The sequence below is a fragment of the Rousettus aegyptiacus genome, unplaced genomic scaffold (genome assembly GCF_014176215.1).
Source record: "Rousettus aegyptiacus isolate mRouAeg1 unplaced genomic scaffold, mRouAeg1.p scaffold_m13_p_1, whole genome shotgun sequence".
NCBI lineage: Eukaryota > Metazoa > Chordata > Mammalia > Chiroptera > Pteropodidae > Rousettus > Rousettus aegyptiacus.
The window spans coordinates 88,266,818-88,280,625 of record NW_023416284.1 but is presented as its reverse complement, the minus strand read 5'-3'; the positions used below and the strand labels follow the sequence as shown (position 1 = coordinate 88,280,625).

Genomic DNA, 13,808 nt, shown 5'->3' with positions numbered 1-13,808 from the left:
GGAGAGGGTTCAACTGTTCATTCATACTTCTGAGATTCTTAGAAAAAGGCAAAGCATCTAATTCCCCCCCCTTTTTTTTCATTTTTTAAATTGTGAAAAACTTCAAACATAGTCTTCAGTTTGCTTTTTATACTTTATACCGACTATCTTATGTTTTTAGTTCAGTAACATAGCTACGTCATTCTTTTTCAAGTCTGTTATTCATTGTGTAGACACATAATTTATTAAGCTGTTTTATTTAGAGTACATGTTTAAATTCTAAATTTTATTAAAAGCTGTAGTGATCATCTTTGCACATTTATATTTTTCCCCCAATTTTATTGAGCTATAATTGACATACAACATTGTGTTAGTTAAGGTGGGCAACATGATATATCGGCACATGTAATGCCATATGTTATTGGGACAGATGCCTGGAAGTTGGGCTGTTGGGCCAAAAGGCATGGAAATTTAAATGCCTAATTAAGTCTTTAGTATCCTTCCCATAAGGTTGTACCTTATTATACCCACACCAACATATTATGAGATAGTCTATTTCCCTGCAGTGAAGCCAGTACTGATATTTTCAAATATAAAAAACTTCTGTAACATTTTTCGTTTAACATTTTTAATGATTGCATACAGGTCTTGTTCTGCACCTTCTATACATTTTTCAGCAGATGGGTATTTACTTAGTTTCTAGTTGTTGTTGCTACTGCATAAACAGTGTTACAATAAAGTTTCTCTAAGCATATGTCCTTATGAGAAAGGTTCCTGGGTTGAAGGGTATTGTGTAGTTCTAATCTTAATGGATATTGCCATATCGATTTTTCAGAAGCCTGTTATTCTTTGCATTTTCCTAGGCAGCAGTGCATGAGCTTGTCCCTTTCTCAAATCCCCATTCAGAGATATCTATTATTTATGTTTTTATTTTTTTCCAGCCTGTAAGGAGATGTCTTAGTTACCCAAATTGCATTTTTCTCTTCCTTAGCAATTTAGAGTATCTTTTTGTTGCTATTTGTTTGTCATGGGGATTTGTTTTTCTATTTTCAATTCTGTTCTTTGCCTGTTTTCCCTGTTGGGTTGTCTGTCTTATATTCTACATACATACATGGGTACATGCAATACATTGTTTTCCTTAAATCCATCCTGACCCTCAGGTTTAATTTACTTTCCTAGGTTTTCTTACAGTATTAACAATATTTTTAATTTGTCTATATCTTTATTTTTAAAGAGATGTAAAAGGAAGATCTATTTTTTCTCTAGAGCAGTCCTTTTCACTAGAAATATAATGCAAATTACTTATGCAATTTTAAGTTTTCTAGTCATGGCTGCATTAAAAAAAGTAAAAAATTGAAATTTAATTTTACTAACAACTCACGTCAAAAATATTTATAAATGTAACCAATTTTAAACAATTATTAATGAGATGTTTTATATGCTTTTGTTCATACTAAGTCTTTGAAATCTGATATATATTTTACTTACATCATATTTCAATTCAGACTAGCCATATTTTAGGTGCTGAGTGGCCACACGTGGCTAGTTGTTACTGTATCGAACAGTGTGCATTAGATGGGTAAGATGAATGGATAGTTGTGCTAACTCCATTTATTAGATACACTTTTTTCATTGAATTGAACTACCACAATTGCCATGTGAAATTCTTTCATAGTGAAATCTATTTCTGGAGTTTTGATTTTGTATTCTAATCCTTTCATCTAGTTATCTCTTCTTACAGCAATGCTGCAGATTTTATTTCATTTACTTTTTAGTATTTTCTGAAATCTAGAGAGGCAAGTCTTTCCTTACTGTAATTTTTATACTTTTTCTTAGATGGTCTTGGGTGTATAAGCTCTGAAATATTTTTCCATTCTTTTTCAAAGAAAAAGAAAAACATGATTCTAAATGGAAAAGCATTAACTATATAACTTAATTTGGGTAGAGTTAGCATTTTTTAATATTGTCTTCCCAATCCAAGAATGTGGTTTGCTTTACATTTGTTCAGGTCTTGTTTGCTTTTCTGTTTAAATATTCAGGTCTTGTTTTATTCAATGAGATTCTGCAATTGTCTTTGTATAGATTCTTTTATCTTATTGTTATTACAAATGGAGATTCCACCCCCTTCCCCATTTCTGATAAGCAAATCAGGTGCTTCATTGCTTATTGAATTAAGAATAAATAATTGATATTTGACTATCTCATATCTCAACCCCATCATAATCTCTTATTAATTATAGTAATTTTTTTTTAAACTATAGAATTTATTGAAGTGTTGCTGACACTCCATGGTTTCAATAAGTTTCCCCAGATAATTTTTATATATTTGGCCAGAGAATCACATTTGAGATCCACTAATCTGTATGCTGAAGATTCTCAAAATTTATTTCCAGCTTATATCTCTGTCCTGAAACTTGGACATCTGCAGCTCAACATGTGCAAAATTGAACACGTTATCTTCTTACAGAACAAAAGAGATTACTTTTGTTTTCGTATTCTGGCAGAGTTCTGGTCTACTCAGCCTCAAAGGACAAAACCTGGGATTTTTCCTGCTAACCTCTCACAACTAATTTGTTACTGAATTCTAAGAATTCTTTCAACTGCTCTTTTCTCTCTGACCCTTTTTTTACTTTCCAGTTCAAGTTCAGATGTACTTTTTTAAATTGTAAAATTAACACAATCAGAAAAGTCATAAAACTAAAAGAGTGTGGGATGAAATTTCTGTTTTCTTCCTCCGGTGAACGTAGGTCTTTAGTACCTTAGCATTGCCCATATAGCACAGTATACACAATTTGGTCCCTCCACTCACTTCCGCATATCACATATACCTACCATTCTGAGCTCTACATAGTTCCCCAGTGTTTTAGTTCTTATCTCTTAAAACTTTACACGGGTGTCATTTCTCTAATTTCTAGCTGGTTATCTAAACTTCTCTTCTGGCTCTCATAGCACCCATACATGCATCCCCTCCCCTAACTTTGTTTTTCTTTATTTGTCTCTTTAGGCTGAGCACATGAAGGATACAAATGGTCTTTTATCCTATCCCTAGTAACCTAATACATTTTATGACACATGTATTTAATAAATACGGAATAAATTCCCCAAGTTCATGATCCCTCTTTCCCATAGTAATTAGCAATAAAATGTTTAAAATGAGAAGCACGGTGCTTGCTTTCAGGAGTGGTAAGGCGTTGGAGAAGGAATTTTCTTTTGACCTTAGTTTCTTGGCTAGGAAACCCTGAGGAATACAGGTGTTACAGCTCTTTTGGGTAAAGCAGACCATCTCAGCTAGCAAGGCCTGTGGTTTTCCTGCTGAGCATTACATTGCTTTTCTTTGTATGGATTTTTTGGCTTCATTCCAGAACTTCTGCCTTTATATTATACTTTTAAGCATGGGATTTTAGTACCTTGTAATATTTTGAATTATTCCTTTGCCTCCCCACTCCCTCATCTACTACAATTCTTTACTTAACTCATTAAGATTGTAAATTACTAACTTAAAAAAAAATCTTCATAGTATTTATGATTCTGAATATAGATAATATAGATCTTCATTGCACATTTTGCTGCTTTATGATTAAGAGTTGAATTCTAGTTTATGTAGGAGATTATTCCATGCTTGTCAGTGGTAGTGAAAGGAAAATAGTGAATTTTTATGCTAGAAAAAATCATTTGTTCTTTTTTGTGATTTTAGGGCTACAGTAAATAACATCTTTTCTCCCTGCCAGTTTTAAAACAAGAGGGAGAGACTAAAATACCACCTTTATTAGTTTATATGAAACTCCAGTTGGAGGGATAGTTCAGAAATAGCTAGTTCATCTGCTTACCCTCCCTTGAATTGAACTTGCCTCCCAGCATTTGGGGTCTACTCTCCCCAACTGCTTCTCTTCCTCACACCCACCATGAGAACTTAAAGCTAGCTAAGATTCTCTGTGGCTAGGAGCAGATGAGAATCATCCCCTCTGTGGAAGGTTTGAAGAGGAAAAGGGCAAGGAGTTGGGCCAGGCATGCTCAGCTCCTCCAAACCCCACTGGTTAGGTCAGTCCTCACAAGGCCAGGGGGTGAGGATGGAGGGCAGTTTGGGAGAATTCTCAAGGAAACTATGAGAATGAAGAATAATTGTTACTCCTAATAACTTTAAAACTAGGTAGATGGGTAGGTAGATATAGATGTACTTTTTTAAATTGTAAAATACACACAATCAGAAAAGTCATAAAACTAAAGAGTGTGGCATGATATTTCTATTTAAAAAAATCACTGTGTAGCTACCACCTAGCTCAAATAGAACATTGCTGGACCTTCAGAATCCTCCTCCCACAAGCCAGCTAGCTCTTCATCACAATCCCTCCTGATAGGACTGCCCTACCCCTCTGGTTATTTATGTCCATGCTTTTCTTTATAGCTTTATTTCCACCTAAGTATTTGTCCCTGAATGCTACGTAATAGTTTAGTTTTGCCTGATCTATCTTTATGTAAAAAAAGAATCACATTTTGCATTCCTTTGTATGTCATGCTTCTTTTGCTGATTTTATGTTTCTTATTTTCCTGTTGTTGCTTGTAGCTGTAATTCATTTGTTTTCACTGCTGTGCAGTATTCCATTTTATGAATATGCCAAATTTATTCATGCTATTGTTGATAGATTCTGGGGTTCTTTGCCAGTTTTTGGCCGCTGTGAATAGTCATGTATGTATTTTACATGTGCATGCTTACAATGTGAATAATTCTAGGAGGAGAATTGGTAGATAACTGGTTAAGCATATATTCAGCTTTAGTAGATAATTCTGCACCATTTCTCAGAGAGGTTTATTAGTTCACAGCAGCCCTACCATTAGTGTAGAGTCCCTATTTGTTTCACATTCTCATCAACACTTAATATTTTCAGACTTTGGAATTTTAACCATTTTTACTGAGTATTGTTATGGTGTCACTTTAAAATCGTTTATTTTCCATAATTGCACATGATATTGAATACTTTTTTCTGTGTTTGTAGACCATTTTATATTCTCTGTTTTTGAAATGTCTGTGCTGTCCATTTTTTTCTCTTGAGTTATTGGCCTTTTTCTTATGGAGTTCTTTCCCCCCACCCCTCTGGTTTTATTGAGATACATTGATGTACAACACTGTATAAGTTCAAGGTGTACAGCATAATGACTTACATATATTGTAAAGTGATCATCACAGTAAGTTTAGTTGACATCCATCTCCTGTAGGTTCAAAAAAAAAAAAAAAAAAGAAAAGATTTTTTTTGTGTGTGATTAAAACTCTTAGTATTTACTCTGTTAACAGCTTTGAATCATACCACACATAATATTAGCTATAGTCCTCAGGTTGTACATTATATCCCCAGTACTTAGTTATAATTTGAAGTTTGTACCTGAGGCCACCTTTATCTAGTTCCCATAGCCCTGGCCCCTGTGTCTGGTAACCACAATCTGATATATTTTCTATGAGTTTGTGTGTTTTTTTTAAGGTTCCATATATAAGTGATATCATGCAGTATTTGTCTTCCTCATTTTTGACTTATTTCACTTAGTTTAATGCCCTCAGATTTCATCCATGTTGTTGTAGATGGCAAGATTTCCTCTTCTATGGCTGAATTAATAGTCTGTTGTATTATGTACCATATCATCTTTATCCATTTGTCTGTAACTGAACACTTAGGTTGTTTCCATTATCTTGACTTTTGTAAATAATGGTGCTATGAACATGGGGGTGCAGATTTCTCTTCAACTTAATGTTTTTCTTTGCATATATTCCCAGAAGTGGAATTGCTGGATCAGTTCTAATTTTAATTTTTTTGTTTTTTGATGAACCCTTTCACTCTTTTCCTTAGTGGCTGGACCAATTTACATCCCTACCAACAATGTATAAAGGTTCATTTTTCTCCATATCGTCATCAATACTTGTTATTTCTCGTCTTTTTGATAATAGCCATTCTCACAAGGATGAGGTGATATCTGTTGAGGTTTTGATTTGCATTTTCCCAAAGGTTAGTGATTTCAGGCACCTTTTCATGTACCTGGTGACCATTTATGTGCCTTCTTTGGAAATATGTCCATTCAGGTCCTTTGCCCCTTTTTTAATTGGTTTATTATTATTATTATTATTATTATTATTATTTATTATTGCTGTTATATGAGTTCTTTATATATTTTTTGATATTAACCCTTTATCAGATATATGGTTTGCAAATGTTCTTCCCCATTCCATAGGTTGTCATTTCTTTTACTGTGCAGAAGCTTTTTAGTTTGATGTAGTCCCACATGTATATTTTTTATTTTGTTGCTTGAGCCTTAGGTGTCATATCCAAAAAAATACTGCCCTAACCAATGTCAAGGAGCTTTTCTCCTGTGTTTTCTTCTGGGGTTTTATGGTTTTCGGACTTACATTTAAGTCTTTAATTATTTTCAAGTTAATTTTTGTTAATGATGTAAGATAGGGGTCTAGTTTTATTTTTTTACATGTGACTATCCAATTTTCCCAGCACTGTTTATTGAAGAGATTTTTTCTCCATTGAGTATTCTCAGCTTCCTTGTCAAATATTAGTTGACTAAAGATGCGTGGATTTATTTCTGGCTCATCATTTGGTTTTATTGGTTTATGTGTCTCTTTTTATGCCAGTACCACACTGTTTTGATTACCATAGCTTTATAAGATAGTTTGAAATCAGGAAATGTGATGCTTTCTGCTTTGTTCTTTCTCCCAGCTACTCTGTGGCATCATAATTGTCAACAATCACTTATCTATATTTCCCTGCATCTGCTTTTGTGCCAATACCACACTGTCTTGATAACTGTAACCATACTGTAATTCTTGATAGCTAATAAGAAAAAGTCTTTCCACCTTCTTCTTCAGGGATTACTGTGCGCTCTTGGAATATGTTATAAAGGAGCAGTGCATATTAAGAAGAGAGCGTGGTGTTAACTTTGTAGAGAAAAGGCAGTATTAGTCTTCATTGGAGAGAGAGAGAGAGAGCCTTTTCATGTGATGGTGAACATGGAGCTTGGATGTTGCTACCTTCTTTTGGCCAGTAGAACAGTTCATTCCCCTAACACATTACTCAGGTGAAAACCCAGGAATTTTCTAGGGTAGACAATCTGATATGTGTTTCATCAAGCTTGGATCTTCCACCCTCCGAGGATGATTTGTTAAATCTCTGGCTCCATATATATGTTGATGGAAGATATCTGACAAAGTCAGAGAAGCCTGTTACAAGTTCTGTCTTCAAATCCAAGGATTGGCAAATCCAGATTGGACTGTTTATGTTTGAAAAAAAAGAAGGAGAGGAAGTTGGGGAAGAGATTGCTGGTAATCTCCTAATATCTGTCATCTTTTTGTCTTAAAAGTACTTTTAAATGAACACATGGCTGACTGAAATAAAAATGACCTTTTCAGCATCTCCTGCAACCAGGTATGACCATGTGATTGGTCAGTGAGATATGAGCAGAAATGATGAGTACAGTTTCTGGTTCAAGCCCCCTTCTTTCCCACTGTTCAGAATGCATGTGTGTGATAAGCCATCTTGGAGCATGTGGATGCGAACAATTCCTTAGAGCAATAATTCTAAAACTTTGCTGCACATTAGAATCACCTAGGGAGCTTTTAAAAATCCCAATGCCCGGGTTATACCATGGGCCAATCAAATAAGAATGTCTGGGGGTGGGAGCCAGACATCATTGTTTTTAAAAATCAAGTGGTTCCCATGTGCAGCAGAGTTTGGGAACTGCTGCCTTAGAGATTCCGGAGCAGAATGGTGAAGGAGCCTATGTTGCTGACTACCTCCAACAGAACCTTCACATGTCATAGAACTGGACATCTAGCTTATATAAAAACCTCTTATTTGGAGTCTCAGTAATAGCCACAGAAGTTACATACTAACAAATAAAGATGGGTCACTTATTAAAACTGATTGACTGTATTTCACAGAATAATCTTGTTTGCATTTTGTTCTGCTTATTTCACATAGGGAAACATTGTTTTTTGAGACCCCCATGCAATATCTACTTAGCATAATGCATTTGAAGTTCATCAACATTGTGCATGTATAATTAGTTTATTCCTTTTTAGTGCTGAGTGATATTCCATTGTACGATTTTACCACAATGTTTATCTATTCACCAGTCGAAGGACGTTATTTCCAGTTTGGGGCTATTATGAATAAAGTCATTATTAGCATTGGGTTACAGGTTTTGGGGTGAATATAAGTTTTTAGTTCTCTTGGGTAAATGCCTAGGGGTGGGATTGCTGGGTTATAGGATAAGTGTATACTTAGTTTTTTTTTTAGGCGAGGTAACCCTTGGTTGACCTCACAGATTGCAAGGACCTTGCCAGTTTACAATCCCTTATTTTTTTTACGCCTACAGCACCTGGTCTTCGTAGGTGGTCTCCCATCCAAGTATTAACCAGGCCCGACTCTGCTTATTAGATTGGGCTTGTTCAGGGAGGCATGGCTGTAGACTATACTTAGCTTTTTAAGAAACTGCTAAACTTACAAAGTGTCTATAACATTTTGCATTCCTACCCATAATGTGTCACAGTTCTAGTTGTTTTATATCTTCGCCAGTACTTGGTGTTGTCAGTTTTCTTATTTTTTGTTATTTTGTTTCATTTTATTGGTGTGTAGTGTGCTTATTTACGATTCATATGTCTTCTTTGATGAAATGTCAGTTCAGATCTTTTGACTTATTTTTTTTTAATGAGAGTTTTCTTTATTGAGTTTTCAGAGTGTTCTGGTATGAGTCCTTCAATCAGATAAGTATTTTGCAAGTATTTTCTCCCAGGCAGCAACTTATCCTTTTATTCTTTTGATGGTATCTTATGAAGAGCAGAAGGTTTTAATTTTTTAAAAATTTACTTAAATTAGTTTCAAATATACAGTACATTGGTTAGACATCTATATAGTTCATAAAATGACCCCCCCAATTGCTCCCTCCCCCTCTACTTAGCTGTCATATTAATGCTAACTGCATTCCCTCTGCTGTGCTCTTCATCCTTGTGACCAGCTATCAACTACTGATTTGTTCTTCTTTAACCCTCACCCCATTCTCTCAGCCCTACATCCCTCCACCCCTCTGTCCATCACCAAATTGTCCACTCTATTTGTGAGTCTGTTTTTGATTGGTTTGTTCTTTTTGTTCCTTAGATTCCGCATGTAAGTGAAATCATTTGGTATTTATTTTTCTCTGACTTACTTCACTCAACATATTACTTCGAGATCCATCCATGTCATTGCAAATGGTATGATTTCATTTTTTTTAATGACCGAGTAATATTCTATTGTATATATGAACCATAATTTCTTTATCCAATTGTCTGTTGATGGGCATTTAGGTTGCTTCCATATCTTGGCTATTGTAAATTGTGCTGACATGAATATTGGAGTGCATAGATCTTTACAAATTATTGTTTTGATTTTCTTTGGGTAAATACCCAGAAGTGCAATTGCTGGGTCAAAAGGTATATTCGTTTTTAATTTTTTGAGAAACCTCCATACTGTTTTCTATAGTGGCTGTACCAGTTTGCAATGCCACCAACACTTGTTGTTTTTTGATTTATCGATGATAGCCATTCTGACAGGTGTCAGGTGATATCTCATTGTTGTTTTAATTTGCATTTCTTGAGCATCTTTTCATATGTCTGTTAGCCATCTGTATTTCCTCTTTGGAGAAGTATCTGTTCAGATCTTCTACCCATTTTTTAATTGGATTGTTTGTTTTTTTGTTGTTGTTGAGTTGTATAAGTTCTTTATATATTGGATATTAACCCCTTATCAGATGTATCTTTAGCAAATACCTTCTCCCAAGCAGTCGGTTGTCCTTTTGTTTTCTTAATGGTTCCCTTTGCTGTACAAAAACTTTTTAGTTTGATGTAGTCCCAGTTGTTTATTTTTTCTTTTGTTTCCCTTGCCCAAGGAGATATATCTGAAAAGAAATTCCTGTTAGTAATATCAGAGAGTTTACTGCCTATGTTTTCTTCTAGAAGTTTTATGGTTTCAGGTCTTATGTTTAAGTCTTTAATCCATTTTGAGTCTATTCTTGTATACGGTGTAAGAAGATGGTCCAGTTTCTTTCTTCTGCATCTATCTGTCCAGTTTTCACAATACCATTTATTGAAGAGACTGTCTTTACCCCATTGTATAGTCTTGCCTCCTTTGTCATATATTATGTGAGCGTATAGGCGTGGATTTATTTCTGGGCTCTATTCTGTTCCATTGATCAATGTATCTGTTTTTATGCCAGTACCATGCTGTTTCAATTACTGTAGCCTTGTAGTATAGTTTGATATCAGGTAGTGTGATACCTCCAACTTTATTCTTCTTTCTCAAGATTGCTGGGGCTATTCAGGGTTTTTTATGGCTCCATATAAATTTTAGGATTATTTGTTCTAGCTCTCTGAAAAATGCCATTGTTATTTTGATAGGGATTGCTTTGAATCTATAGATTGCTTTGGGAGAAGGTTTTAATTTGATGAAATACAATTTGTAATTTTTTTTTTCTTTTATGGATAATGCTTTAGATATAGTACCTAAGAAATCTTTATACAATCTTCAATTATGAAGATTTTCTTCTCTCTTTTTTTCTAGAAGTTTCATAAGTTTAGTTTTACATTTTAGTCTGTATTGTTTAAGTTGTGAAGTATTGAGGGTTTTTTGTTTTTGTTTTTGTTTTTTGCATATGTATAATTGTTTCAGCACCATGTGTTCAAAAGACATCCTTTCTCCTTAATCATTTGCCTGTATATGCTTGGGTAATTTTTGGAATCTTTGTTCTTTTCCATTGATATCTATGTGTCATTTTGCCAGTAGCACACTATCTGGATTATTGTAACTTCATAGTAAATTTTGAAATTAGGTAGTGTGAATTCTTTTTTTTTTTCCAAAATTGTTTTACCTATCCTAATTCCACTGCCTTTCCATATAAACTTTAGAATCAGTTTTTTTATTTCTGAAAAATCGTGCTGGGAATCTATGGGTCAATTTGGAGAGAAGTGATAGCTAATATTAAGCCTTCCAATCTATGAACATAGTATATCTTGCCATTTATTTAGGCTTTCTTTGATTTCTTCATCATATTTTGATAGTTTTACTCTACAGATCCGGCACATATTTTGTTAACTTTTTCATGAGTATTCATGTTTTCAGTGCTATTATAAAAAGTATTTAAAAAATGTTTTCTGACTGTTTAGTGTGAGGATATAGAAAGGCAGTTGAGTTTTGTACATTAGGACTTTAGTGCTGCAGCCTTGGTAAACTCACTCACTAGTATTAGTAGAGTTTTTAGTAGATTTTTTTGAGATTTTTCTATGATGAATTATGCTCTTTGCAAATAGAGACAAGTCTTCTATATTCTTTCCCAATCTAGATGCCTTTAGTTTCTTTTTTTCATCCCTTTTTTCTCTGGCTAGTTCTTCAATACAGAGTTAAATAGAGGTAATGAGAGCAGACATCCTTGCCTTGTTCCAGTTATTGGGGGAGAAGCTTAGACTTTCACTGTTATATAAGATGTAGATTTTTTTTTTTTTTTTTTTGTAGAAGCCTTTATCAGATTTAGAAAGTTCTCTTCTGTTTCTATTTTGGTGAGAGTTTTTTATCATGAATGAATGATGATTTTTTTCAGATGCTTTTTAACGTATCATTTAATATGAACATTTTTTCTTTTGTAGGCTATTAATTTTGAATTGTATTGTTTGATTTTTGAATATTGAACCACCTCTGCTTTTGGAGGATAAACCCCACTTGTAATTGCTAGGCCCTACTTGGCAGGTTTTTTTTTTTTTTTTTTTTTTTTTTAATGAACTAAAGTCCATACTTTATTCAGATTTGTTTAATTTTTTAAAAAACATAATAGACAATTAGTTGCTTGTATTTACATTGTGCAAGTCAATTTTTTTTTAAAAAAATTATAGTTGGCATACAATAATATACCAGTTTCAGTTGTATAGCATACTGATCAGAAATCCACATAATTCACAAAGTAATCATCTCACTAAATCTAGTGAGATGTACTTCTCTTCCCCCTTACATATTTATTACATCATTATTAAACATCTTCCCCATGCTACACTCTACATCTCCATGTCTGTTCTACAACTATCTATCTGTACCTCTTAATCTCTTTGCCTTTTTTTTGTCCCCCCCCAACCTCCTTCCCATCTAGTGGCCCTTAAAATATTCTTTATATCTATGAATTTATTTCTGCTTTTGTTGTTGATTTTGTTCTTTAGATTCCACATGTACATGAAATCATGCGATATTTGTCTTTCTCTATCAGACCCATTTCATCAGTGCAGTACACTATAGGTCCGTCAAAGCAATATCTTTTTCCATCCCCTACCCTTTAGTTTGTGTGTGTCTTTTAATCTGAAGTGAATTTCTTGTAGGTAGCATATGTAGAGTCTTGTTTTCTTACCCATTCAGCCACCATGTCTTTTGGTGGGAGCACTTAATCCTTTTCCATTTGAGGTACTTGTTGATAGGAATGTAGATATTACCATTTTTATTTCTGTTTTTGATACATGTTTTTTTCTTCTTCTTAAAGAAGTCCCTCCAACATTTTCTGTAATAATGGCTTGGTGTTGATAAATTCCCTTAGCTTGTTTTTGTCTGGGAAGCTCTTTATCTGTCCGTCAACTCTAAATGATAACTTTGCTGGATAAAGTATTCTTGGTTGTAGATCCTAGGTTTTTATCCTGTTGAATATTTTGTGCCAAGCCCTTCTGTCCTGCATAGCTTCTTTTGAGAAATCAGCTGCCAGCCTTAGGAGTGCGCCCTTGTAGGTAACCATCTGGTTTTCTCCTGCTGCTTTTAAGATTCTCTCTTTGTATTTAACCTTTGGCATTTTTATTATGATGTGTCTTGGTATGGCTCTCTTTGGGTTCCTGGTTTTTGGGACTCAGAGCTTCTTGGGGTTTTATGTCTATTTTCTTCACCAGGTTAGGGAAATTTTCCATCATTATTTCTTCAAATAGCTCTTCAATGTCTAGTTCTTTGTTTTGTTTTTTTTTTTTTCCTGGTACCCCTATGAGATAGATATTTTCACATTTGCTAGTATCCCATAGGCTCCTTAAATCATTATTATAGTCTTGGCTTCTTTTTTCTTGTTATTCTGATTGCGTATCCTTGACTTTCTCATCCTCTGTATTGGTGGTTTGATCCTCTTCTTCAGCCACTCTGTTAATTTCCTCTAATATACTCTTCACCTCAGATAATATATTCTTCATTTCTGACTGGTTCCCTTTTATAATTTCCTTTTCCATTTTAACATTTTTTTATTTCTTTGTTAAAGTTCTCACTGAATTCATCTTCACTTCCCCTAAGTTCATTGAGCATTTTTATAACCAGTGTTTCGAACTCTGTATCTGTTAGATTGTTTGACCCCATTATCCCTGGATCTCTGTTCTGTTCTCTCATATGGTTTCTCTTTCCTTGTCTTCTCATTTTGGCTGCCTTTCTGTGCCTGTACTAAACAAAGCTCCTAAGTCTCCCGGTCTTATTAATAAGACTTTGTGTAGTATGTGTCCAGCAGCACAATCCTGAGAGGGGCCCAGCTGCAGGCCAAATTTAGTGCCAGCCTGTGCCCCTCTGGGGCCACTCTCAATATTCAGCAAGCAATCCACAGATGCTGTACTTAAAGTTGCCTCAAAAAGCCACACTATAAACTGAGGCCAGCTGCCACTAGTGTGAGTCTTTGCACTGCTCAGCAAGGAGCACCTGACTCGTGGAGAACACCTGGATGTGGCTTGCATGGGGCTGCAAGTTGGGGGAGTTGAGGAAGTTTCGAGAGGTGTTGTTTCAGGGAATCCTCTGGGCAGAGCGATGTCTGTTTTCCAG

At 34.7% G+C, this 13,808-nt stretch overlaps 1 long non-coding RNA gene across 1 annotated transcript in view; it reads left to right on the top strand.

Annotated features, from left to right (window-relative positions):
* Positions 1 to 13,808, top strand: part of LOC118613844 — a 41,502-nt gene that overhangs the window by 1,767 nt on the left and 25,927 nt on the right. The gene's annotated exons all lie outside the window — the stretch shown is intronic.